The sequence below is a fragment of the Carassius gibelio genome, chromosome A16, assembly GCF_023724105.1.
Source record: "Carassius gibelio isolate Cgi1373 ecotype wild population from Czech Republic chromosome A16, carGib1.2-hapl.c, whole genome shotgun sequence".
In the NCBI taxonomy this organism is placed as follows: Eukaryota; Metazoa; Chordata; class Actinopteri; order Cypriniformes; family Cyprinidae; genus Carassius; species Carassius gibelio.
In genome coordinates, this window is record NC_068386.1 from 15,468,670 (window position 1) to 15,480,906 (window position 12,237).

A 12,237-nucleotide genomic window follows, 5' to 3' on the forward strand; every position below is an offset into this window, starting at 1 on the left:
ATGGGTGGTGTAGACCTTAAATAATCCAATCAACACACACAAAAAAACCATCTAAATGTATATAAATATGTATACAGTATATCCGTATGTTTTTATGCTAATGTGTTATCATCTGGTCAGAGGATGAGACTGAATATATACAAAATATCTGATGAAAAAGATCTTTTAAAATAAATGTTAAAATGATTTTTATACTCATGGTGGCACTGGTGACATTATTGCATTGACGTTTTGTTTGGACTATATATAAATCGGATTGCAACATTTAAGGTTCATGTAAACAGAACATTCATAATCTGAAAATGGATTGGATTCATTCTGATTGAATTTAAAATGAGTGCATGTAAACATTGTGCGAGTTAAGAGTGGTTTTGATGAGAAGTCACACTAACTTTTTTTCAGTAAAGTGCCTGAAGCCATATAGAAGATTGAAAATCTTGTGATTTTTAGTGTGTGTGTCTATGTGTAGGTTTGTTTCTTATAATTAGCAGACAATGTATTGTAACATTTTTCTTGCATTACTTAATTTGGGTGTGTTGTTAAGTCTGATTGTAACATGTAGAAGTAACACACTGGGAAACCCATTTTCTTCAAACACGGCTTGCGAAATGAAATCAGAAAGTGACATTCGAGATCTCAGTGGAGGATTCTGCATGTTGTAATAGATTGTAAGAGTTTTGCCAAAGCTGTAAGAAATTTTGAATGCACTGAGTGCAATTTTTCCATCAGCTTTAACTAGAACCAGTCCAACAGAATAATGCTACCCCACCATTTTTTAGTTTTACTGATTATAATTATTATAATAATAATAATTATTATTATTATGTTTACAACAGAAATGTTGTTCTTTTTGTTTGTTTGTGTGGCACTTTGCCTTGTCTGGCCACAAAAGCACCTTCTATGTCACAAATGGTTAATTCCACACTTTCACGTGGTTCTTTTGGAGAAATTGTCTCTTCTGTGCCATCTTCCCATTCATGTTGTGCAGGGCTCTTCGATGTTACTCCATTCTATTGAACTCTGTGCACTTTCCAAACTCTCTTCTTTGCAAAGATTATTTTAGGCAGTTTTTGGGTGATTTGAATTCCTTATAATTGAGCTAACTGTAGCCACTGGGATGGCCAAAACCTTCTTTTGTCTTAAAGTCATAATTCTGTCAAAAAATGATTTCTGTTTTCATGATTTACTAGAGCTCATGTTGCTCTAAACCCCAAATTTTCACAAAACTATTGTAAGATTTCAGAAAGCTTGAAATTACAGACTTCTGAATTAAGTGGTATGAAGAGATCGAGCCATTTAAAAAAAACTACTACTGGACTAAACCGCTCAATTCATATAGATTAATTTTTAAATCTTTTTATGGACTTTCTGAAGCATCTAAGTGGTAGTTGCCAAGACTGTCAATGGGGGGACAGAAATCTCTCAGATTTCATTACAAATATCTCCAAATGTGGTAACTATTTTAATAAGCACAAGAATAAGTATAATTTTATTTGTTGTTGTTGTTTTCAATTTTATTATTCATTTTTAGAAACACAGTTAGAACCTTAACATCTGTGAAGTGCGATTAAAGGCTTGAATACTTCATCCAAACACTCATCCAAGTTGCAGAGGGACCAATGGTTGACAATGAGGAAATTAGCCTTAACTGACATCAATCCCACAAGTGTTTTTTTGGACGTGTGCACTCGTGTTTGCACATCTTCTCAATCAATAGGTTAACTGCAGCTTTGTCAGTGTGTGTGAGTATGTGATTAGTTGTATGTTCAGCAATTGACAAGCTGTGGGATTTTTTATTGATTGCCTTCAACAATGAACAAGACAAGAGAGAGACTGTGGGTGGTATTGATTGATTGACCCCAAATTAGCCCCTTCTTTCCATCCTCCTCCCTCAGTCAGACACAGTCTTTATAAAATAGCTCATAACCATTCAGCAAATAAATCAACTAAATATCATTTAGAAAACTGTTGTGTGGCACCAATCATGTCTATAAAATATAACCAGACCTGATTGTTTTAGTTGTTTAAGTCAGATCTTTCTAATCATACTTTCTTGCTTTCTCACTCATGCTCTCTCTCCATAAGTCCTCTCATGACTCCTGTTAAACATTTCTTCACCTCTTAATAGTTTTGACGGAAGCAACTGGCATCCTCATTAGAGCACATTGATTTTCTGGTTGTTAGTGCATTGATTTCGAAACTTCCCATTGATCTCTGGCTTAAATCTCTCTACCGTTCCATCCCTCGCTCCGTCATATGGACTGTTTATTCACACGCAACAGCACTGAAATGGAAGTGATGAGTCAATAAAGGGGATGACAGATAAATAGATAAACAGAGAATTTATAGAATAATCAACATCTGCCAGCTTACATGAATCCAAAGAAGGAACGAGAAAATAGTCAGTGGGATGGAAAGAAGGTGATGGGATATCTATATAAAGAAAAAGAACTTGCTTTTTCTCTTTTATTTTCTGAGTGATTGGACACAGCTGAGGGTCACCACTGATGAAAAGGCTGAGAGACCTTTCCTGACCAAATGTGAGAGTGTGGCCTGCGTCTCCTCTAAAAGAGTGTGTATTCATGGGGAATAGAACTGATCTTGTCCATTTGCCGTGATGTGCTCAGTCACAGTGGAGTCGTCCTCTTCAGGAGTGTCATTATGAGGATTTTCATCTAATTTGGAATGAGAATGATGATTCTATGATTTATATGATTTTCTTTGTCAAATTCTAAATGACAAGCAAGCAGTCTCTCTATATGGCCTGTTTGAGTTTTCCATATCTTCCTCAAAATCATTCATTCTGCAGCCCCCACAATCCCCACTGATTCGTCCTGAACAGAAATCTCATTTTTTTGTTGCCTTTGACTGTTCTCCTATTCATGTATTTGTGTCAATGAGCAGTGCTGGGTAGATTACTCACAAATTATAGCCTGTTACTGACCAAGAGCATTAAAATTTTACTTCAAGGTTTCCAAAACTGTGGTTTTTGACTGTAATGGAAAGCTAATACTTGATGAAATTATAAAAATGTAAAAATAAAATAAATCATTTTAAAATAACAAAACTGGGAAAAATCGAATAAATATGTTCATTGTTCACCTGCATGTCATGTGACCATTAACCAATTTAAGAGAATTGTGAACATGCAAATGTGTAAGAAATTCTAGCATAATATTTTATTACAAAATAATGTTATAGTACTTAACAAGCATTTGTCCACCAAATCAAAGTCATATAGATAGTACAACCAACATGCAGGGAAAAAAATAGTAAATATCTGTAATAAAATCTGTAAATAGCTCTGCTCTGTATGTATAAAAGACTATTTTTCATTTTGAAAATATACTGTATATATATATATATATATATATATATATATATATATATATATATATATATATATATATATATATATATATATATATATATGTATATGTAAAAAGTTTCCTGAAATTATCATTTTTATAAAGATGTAACTTTTTAAAAGGTTTTTTTTTTACTTGATGGTTACACAACAATTGTTACATGATTACCTTGGCATATATATATATATATATATATATATATATATATATATATATATATATATATATATAGATTTAAAAAATATATATTGTGTTCTTCTTATATTACACTGATCCATGTGTTGGTTCATTTTTTATTTATTTCTCTTCTTTTGTATTTGTTCTATGGCTGGTTCTCCATAGTGGCCGGATTCCCATTTGCTTCTGCTGACCAATGAGTTAGCAGCACCTGCTGTGTCCTAGAGAGAGAAAGAGGGAGAGGGAGGAAGAGAGAAAGAGGAAATCGATAGTAGAAGTGATGAAGAAGGGAGGTGTAGATTAACGTCTGGGGGGTGGGGGTTCGTGGGGGGCTGCCTCAGGACTGTAGCTCTCTTAAATCTCTCTGTACGCCACAGGAGCTAAAGCACCCCTAAATTATATATCCGCTGAAAAACAAAAAGAAACGAGGAAATCAAATTTAGGGCCTCAGTCCTGATCAGTGTTCAAGTTGCTGTTGCAAAATGCTCTGTAACTTTTCTTGTATTGCAACCACACTAAGAATCGCAGGTCGTCGGAGGAGTGTATTGAGGTAAAACGCTCGCACATGAGCACTGCTGAGGATAATAAATATATCTAATAAATATCATTATTTTTGGACCAATCTCCCACAATAAAGGAGGAGCAGTGAGGGATGGCACTGGGGACTGGCTGGGATATTGGCAATATATCAGCATTGATTATTGAGAGTACTGACAGAGACAGAGAAGGAGAAAAGGGGAGAGGGAGTTCATAAAAACTAATAAAAGAGACAACCAGTAAGGAAGGAACAGAGGCTTTAGATGGATCTGATTTTCTGCTCTAAAATAAAAGCAAAAATTGTGTGTGTGTGTGTGTGTGTGTGCTTACAAGTGCAAGGCATAAATGCACAGGTGCTAGAAATGTGAAATTATATTAGATAATTATGTAATACTCTATATTTGTGGCAAAATGTGTCACATGAAATCTTTTCATCAAGGCAGCAGCTGAGCTCTTCGAATGTGTCTGTATGTATGACTGAATGAAAAAAATGCATTGTGCCGCTTCATGTAGCAGTGAGATATTATTGATCTACCATATTGTTGATGAAAGAAAATCTAATCTGATTTGCTCATCTGTCAGCATTTCATCATTGTTTAACAGCAGCGATCACACACACACATATAAAACTGCTTATTCTGCGCTTCTACATACATTCTCGCAGCCCGCTCTCTTCCTCCATTATATTAATCATACTTTCCACTCTGCTATATGTCTCTGTCTGGATAATGTGTGTTATTGCCTAAGAGAATTTATTATTTCCTGTGCACATAAGCATGGAATATTTCTGCAGTTGTCAAGACGCGACAGTTTAATCATCAATAACAATCACAAAGGCATTAATCATGCATGCGTTTCATTCCACGCTCATGTGGAGTCATTTGAAGATCTCTAAAGCTGTCACGTCTCTCTGGCAGACAGGCGATTGGCTAACTGTGTTTTAAGGATTCTTGTTATCTGATCTGAATAATTAATACGAGTTGAAGCAATAAGCAAAATGACAGGCAACCGTTTTGTCAGTTTTCACAGCACTGTGACATCCATAGAACCTTTTCGCTGCACAAAAGGGTTTTGTTCTTTACATAATTCAAATGTTCTGCACACTAAGAAAAGGGTTATTTTAAGAGCTGTTCACTGAAAGGTTCTTTGAAAAACCAAATTTTTTTATATTATATTTTTATGGCATTTCTGCAAAAACCTCATTTTGGAACCTCTATTTTCAAGGATATATGCTGCTTTCATTAGTCAGTGACTGAAGAGTTGTTCTTCATGAATTTTTGATATTTTGACCTTGATGATAATTGGATTTTTATGTGGAAGGGAAGTTGTAAGTGCATCATATTAGAGGGATATTTACTCAAAAAAGGGAAATCTTTCACTTTTCATAACATTTAAAACCTGATTAAATGTGGAACACATAATGATTTTTGGAATATGTGCTTTTTGACCATATGTAAAGGTTGTTATGGACCCCATTGACTTTCACTGTACCTCTAAAATGAAGTTTTTACAGTAATGCAATAGAAGAACTGTTATTGGAGTTCCCCAAAGAAATATTGAGACTTTTTTCTTAGTTAGAAGAACTTTTTTTAATCTAATGACCCTTTTAGGATGTTAAAGCTTCTTCATGGAACCTTTATTTTTAAGAGTGTATTATTCCAGGAAGTCAGCATAAACAGGAATAATGGCTAAGAATGTGCGGATGAGGAGAGCACAGCTAAGAAGGAGGTGTTAGCTCCTTATCCTTCCAACACCATCTTATTTTCCTCTCCCTCAATTTTGGCACTCTTTCTTTCCCTCCAGTCCTTCTCTCCTTCTCTTAGATGTGCACAACCACACTATATTCTACAATAAATAATTGCTTTTGTCTGAAAGGAGTACTGGAGGGAGGGGCCCGAGCGGCCCGTTACCTCAGCACGTCGAGGGGGTATGCGAGGAACAACTGGTCACTTCTTTTCATCTCTCTCACTTGACCTGTGGATGTCATCTGTCAATAGTGAGATGCAAGAGATGGACAGAGACAATGAAACACATCCTTCTATTGCACAAAATAAGCAACAACGACAGAAAAAAATCAAACTATTTTAATTACTTTTATAAAATGACACTCACATAATTATTTGTGGCTGAAAAATTAAAGTAGAATCCAAAATGAATGATTTGTATTTGCAACATCTGTTTACAACTCGGTCATATCCAAGACTTCTGAGCCAGAGCTCACAGAGGGTTTTGCTGCCTAGTGGAATCGATTTACTCCTGTCGATTGGAGTGTTTAGCGTATAGATTTTTCTATTTAAAAATCTATATTGACAATAATCTTGTGTGTAAGTGTGCTTCAGCATGCTTTGTAATTGACAGGGCATGATGAATTGGCGGAAGGAGAGAGGAGCAGCGAGCGCTCGCTGATTAAGGCCCCCGGGAGGTTTTGCTGGCACAATGAGATTTCCGAGCACAGCGTTTCCCAACCCTGTTCTTGGAGGGCCCCCCAACTGTACACATTTTGGATGTCTCCCTCAGCTGACACTCCCATTTCAGATCTTTCAATATTGTACTGATCAGCTGATGGGTATAGTGTTTGATTTGGGAGACATCCTGACTGTGTCCTGTTGGGCTGCTCCAGGAACAGAACTGGGAAATGCTGTCTAGCACACAGACTACTTCTGCTGTTGTTCTGCACATCATATTGATCGACAATGTTTTCTGACAAATACAAATATAACAGTGTTTCAGTATAATGCTGATGAGAATGATCAGGTGCTTGATTTGAATACATCCTGAATATGTTATTTTGGGAGCCCGAACACATTTGGGAAACTATGTCTAGCACACCGGCTCTATTGAGATCAAGCCGTTTTGTTTCTGCTGTTGTTCTGCACATCATATTGGTAAACAATGTTTATTGACAAACAAAAACGTAACAGCCTGTGTGACTTATTAAGAGATTCAGGGGTGTCTGAGAACATGTACTCAGTGCATTCCTATGCATTTTTGCATATTTTAATATTAATCAAAATGTTGGTTGATGTCCAGTTATGTAAGTAATAAGCAGATTAAGCCAACATTACACATATTGCTTCATTAATCAGACTGCTGAGACACGTGAACACCTCATTTGGAATAAACAAAAAGTCCAAACAAAAGGATAAAAGTTACATAAATCTAGGTAATATTAAATAAATCGAAGAAACGTTTTTTAGAATTAGACAAAATTTTTGCATTCTCTCAAGGCATAACGACTGAAAGAAAGAAAAAAACAGGATGGCCAATATTTGCAGTTTATTGTGTTACTTGTTGATTAAGCACATGAATGTAGTTAATGAGTTAACTAAAATGATATCCCCAAATATGATTTATTTTCTTCTGTAGAGCACAAAGCAATGTATTGAAAATAAAAATATATATATATTTTTTCCCATACAATTAAAGTCAACAGGATGAAGTGATGGATAAACAAAGGACAAAGAAATGCATAAATGTTTGTAATGAAATGTACATGATTATGACAGAATTTTTAGAAATAAAGATGTCAAATGGCTATGCAGTGTAATAAATGGCAAGAGGGATTTTTTTTTCAAAAAGACGTGCATATGACAAAATAGTACCAGCAAATCTGAAAATGTTGTAAACATGAAGGAGCTGCCTTTGATGAGAATTAAAAAAAAAAATCTGTTTTGCTCGCTTTATTAAAGTTTCGTGTTGTTAATGCAATTATAATCTACATTAGATGAATAATCTACATTAGTGTTGTTGTAAAGACATGTTCCTAGTTGACTGTGATTTGAGAGAGAGAGAGAGAGAGAGAGAGAGAGAGAGAGAGAGAGAGCGAGAGAGAGAGAGATGGGGTGGGGGTGATGCTGTGAGAGTTGTAACGCTCCGCTCGCGCTTCAATGTTGCGGGTAGCGTGGAATCAGAGCGCGCGAGCTTATGGGAGGAGAGCGTGCACGAAAGAGCTATTGGGGTTCCCAAATAACGGGAACAGGCAGACAGACCAAAAACACGCAGGCGGATGGACGGAAATATAGGCAAGTGAACCTAAAAACCAGCGAAGTAACGACCTCTTTCCCCCATGTTTTCGTTCTTTATTTATCTGTTTACCTTGTTTAGTCATGTATCGATTGATTGCGTTTTAATTACTGGAGTGTGACAAGGAGCGTGGGAGGAGGGGCGAATCCGGCGAAAACGTTGAGTTGCCTTATTTTTCTATAGATTTTTTAATTTAAATGAACAAAAACAAGCAAACGGTTTTAACCACGTTTAGTGACTTTGTCTAAATGAATGTGTAGCATGTAGCTGCTAGAACAAGGACGAAAGCTAGAAGAGCTAGACCAAATAAATTCACCAAAAAATGCACCCCATATCCAAGTAATAACAATATCCGCTGTCTTTTATACGTTATATAGTCAGGGTATGACATTTTTTTCTTTATTAGAACAAATGCGGAACTAGTTTATTTCACAAGCAGATAACCAAAGTTAAAGATACTGCGAGCACGGGGAGAAGCAGCAGGCCGGCTGAACATACAGACAGTGCCGACAAAGACAGAAACACTTCAGTTTACCACGGGACCGAGATATGCATTTTACAAACAGAGTAAATATATTCCTTTGAGCGACTGATACATATGTTCGGCAAGCACACCGAACAGTTATACCGTAGCTGTAATACTGTAGCTGAATACCAAAACGAATAGACAAACGTTTAAGTTATAGTAAAATAACCCACGTTTGTCTTGTTTTAATCCGTCTATCCGCCTGTGTGCGCGCGCTGGGAAAATACAGTCTGGCTGCGCGCGTCTGCGTATCTATGCACGTAGATCAAAAGTAAACTACAGGCGACAATAAAAGTTGTATTTATTTATTTATTTTTTAATTAACTGTAAAACCTACGGGTAAACGTAATTTTATGAATAACCAGTTGTGTTTCAAAAACGCCTGGATCACGGAACCAAAGTGACAAAAGCATATCTTGCCACAACTGCTAAAATTGCAAAGAAAATTCAACAGCAAAAAGAACATCTGATAAGAACCAGACAAGAAGACGGATCATGTTTGTTCCTTTGCCGGTGCCGTTTGTGTTGCCGAGAGCTGCCTCTGATCTCCACGCCTGGCGCCTCAAGTCCCCGCTGGCTCTGCGCTCTCACTCCGGTAAGGCTTTCTTCCAGAGCAACCATCCTTTCTTTCTTTCTTTCTTTCTTTCTTTCTTTCTTTCTTTCTTTCTTTCTTTCTTTCTTTCTTTCTTTCTTTCTTTCTTCTAACACTGAATCCCGTGGCTGGCCTAATCCTCGTATCCATAATGCGCATGAAACATCCTCATTTGCCGTTTTCTGTGTGTGTCGCGCTTGCCGCCCTTTCCAACATTTCAGTTTGGTCCAACCGACGCGAGTCAAGTTTGTCTACAGCAAAACTAGCACCGCGCGTTCTCGCCTTTAAATGCAGCTCAGGTCGGGTTTGTTTTGTAAAGGTGTTTCCTAAATATATTCCCGTCTCGTTGAGCTCAGTTTCTTCAGGGCTCCGCACCCGTCCGCCTCCTCCTCTCGTCTCTGCCTCTGCCTCCGTCTCCCCCGAACTAAACTCGCGGTGAGCTGGGAATATTCATGCCAACTTATCGATCTCCGCAGGATCGATTCCGGGGCCGGCGGATAGAGGGGAGAGAGGAGAGAATCAGAGCAGCCGCAGAGAACAGAAACGAGCATTTATGCTGTTTAAACATCTTGTGTTTGGCTCACAAACACAGATGTAGTGTGATGGTCAGGTAGATAGTTGCTCGCGTGATCAGTAGATGATCTCATGCATACGTATAATGTGATTTTCACCTCGTCTTTTTGCAACAAGTAAGAGACAGCGAAAGGCAAACGGACGAGTGTTTATTTAATAGTTTTTATTGTGGGAACTTGGCGGTTGTTCGGTGGCCACATAAAGATGAAAACACAAGGAAGCGGGTATGGAGAAGGAGGGCGGGGGTGGAGTAGGAGGAGATGGGTGTAGTCTGAATTGAGGAGGCATAACTGCATAAGCAAGCTGCTCTTCTGTTTACTGGATATATGACGGCCTGAGAAAACAATGAAAGTGTTTAGTAATTATATACAGAAATAATGGTGTTTATTTTGTATTTTTTATATAAAGCTTAAATGGATTGTATATGGGGAGAATTTACATTTCATTTTAAAATGAGTGTAAACATCATATTGATAATTGTTTTATGGTTATTATTTATGCTCTTGTAATGAGCACATTAATTAAGGGATTTTTGTTAAAATATTTGAAATAAGATACCGTTTCTCTTCTAAATTTTAGCCAAACAATAAAGAAAAAATTAGACAAGTTATTTATCTGCATGTGGAAAATTTCGCCTATATTATGTTTTTTTATGCATTCAGAAAGTGTTGTAAAGTGGCAATGGCAAGTGTTGTACCTTACTTTCATTCAGACTTTTTTGGAAACTTATCTTACCTAGCAGGATTTGTTTTCTAGCTGTATGATTTTTACCACTCCATAATTTGCATAATTCAGAGTCTTACAGGTTTTCACGGGCTTTGGGACTGAAGAATGATGCAGAATGGAAAAGGGTGAAGGATAATGAGCCTCTTCCCCTCAGAGATTAAGGGAGAGGAGGAGGAGTTTCATGCCCCTTTTGCTGAAATATAGCAAGTGTCAAAAGAAGATAAAAAAGATGGCAGAAAAAAAGAAAAAGCTGTGGACCACTAAAGGAAAGTAGGTGCAGATGACAGTGAAAAATGGGAACGAGTATTGAAAACCGAGTTTGAGCGGGAGAGGTGATCTTGAGCTCTAGGCACAGCTTGTATGGACGCAGTCGTCTAGCTCATTAAGTATGAATGATAAACAAGGCTGTAAACTTTGTTGGTTAGCTATACATAATTGACAATTATTTTACATAGAATTGGTATATGAAAAAAACTATTTGATTAATAATTTCAGAAAACGTAAATATTTTTGACTAAGCCTTAGACAATCTTATGTTTATGTAAGTTGTTCTCTACAGTCAGCTAAACCTCAGCAAAATTTGCCCATCACTTCATGCTGCATGTCAAATACCATTGCAGCTAGCAGAAATATGCATAGCCTCTCAATCACCATTAGAGAGAGCGGAACCTATTTAACTATTACTAATATATGCAGCTATTACACACCATTCCCATTAGATAGTGGATATAGACATGGACATGGACAGAGATAGAGATATTCAAGACCTATTCTTGTAAGTGGTCTCGGGAATTATTGCCATTAACGGCTCCATTAAAGTTTCATGTGTGTTACAGAAACAGGCAGGTCCTGGAGGAAGAGAGAATATCGACTGAGTGTACATTAAGCAGCATTCTGCTTTGCATGACATATGAACTAAAGAAAATATCGTCTTTCTGATTTGTAGCTTATCAACAGAGAGAAAGTACTACTATACATTTATTTAATTAGGATACAATTACTTTTAAAATACTGAAAGATAATTGTCTCATTGTCGTGATGACAGGCGACAGTGTCAGAAATAGAATCCATATATTTTTAGAGGGAATGTGAGAGAAAGTGTTTTTATAGATCATGGCAAGTCCTATAGTGTTAAGATGATTGATAATAGCAAAATGCCAGATTGTGTTTGTTTGTAAAATAATGGGGAATCAATAGATATAAGGAAGATGTCAATACAGAATGTTCTACTGCTTTTCACTGTCTCTCGCACACACTCACGTGCACCCTCTCTTGCTCTGATTGATATGCCATGTCGTCATGATGTGTGTTTAGTGACAGTAGTCCCACACATCTTTTAATTGTACTGTTAGTTTCAGCAGAGCAGGAATGCGTTTGCATCTGTGTGGGTTTATCTTCTGTAGTGTATTCACACTGATGGCACCCGTCCCCTCATTAGCACTGCTGGAAAATGCGGCTTTTCACTCTGTAAGATATTCCACAGAGTTCTTTCCTCCCAGTGAACATTACAAGCACACACACACTCACACACACACACACACACACACACACATTGTGTTTTTACACAACCAGAGAGATATTTACACTATTGAGTCTGGTCTGCAAACTGATAAGGAGATTTTAGACTGAACTCTCTGTCATATTTAAAGCTTAAAGAGACTTACAAGTGCTTGATATGTGATATTCTTCAAATATTCAAAAACTGGTAAAAATAT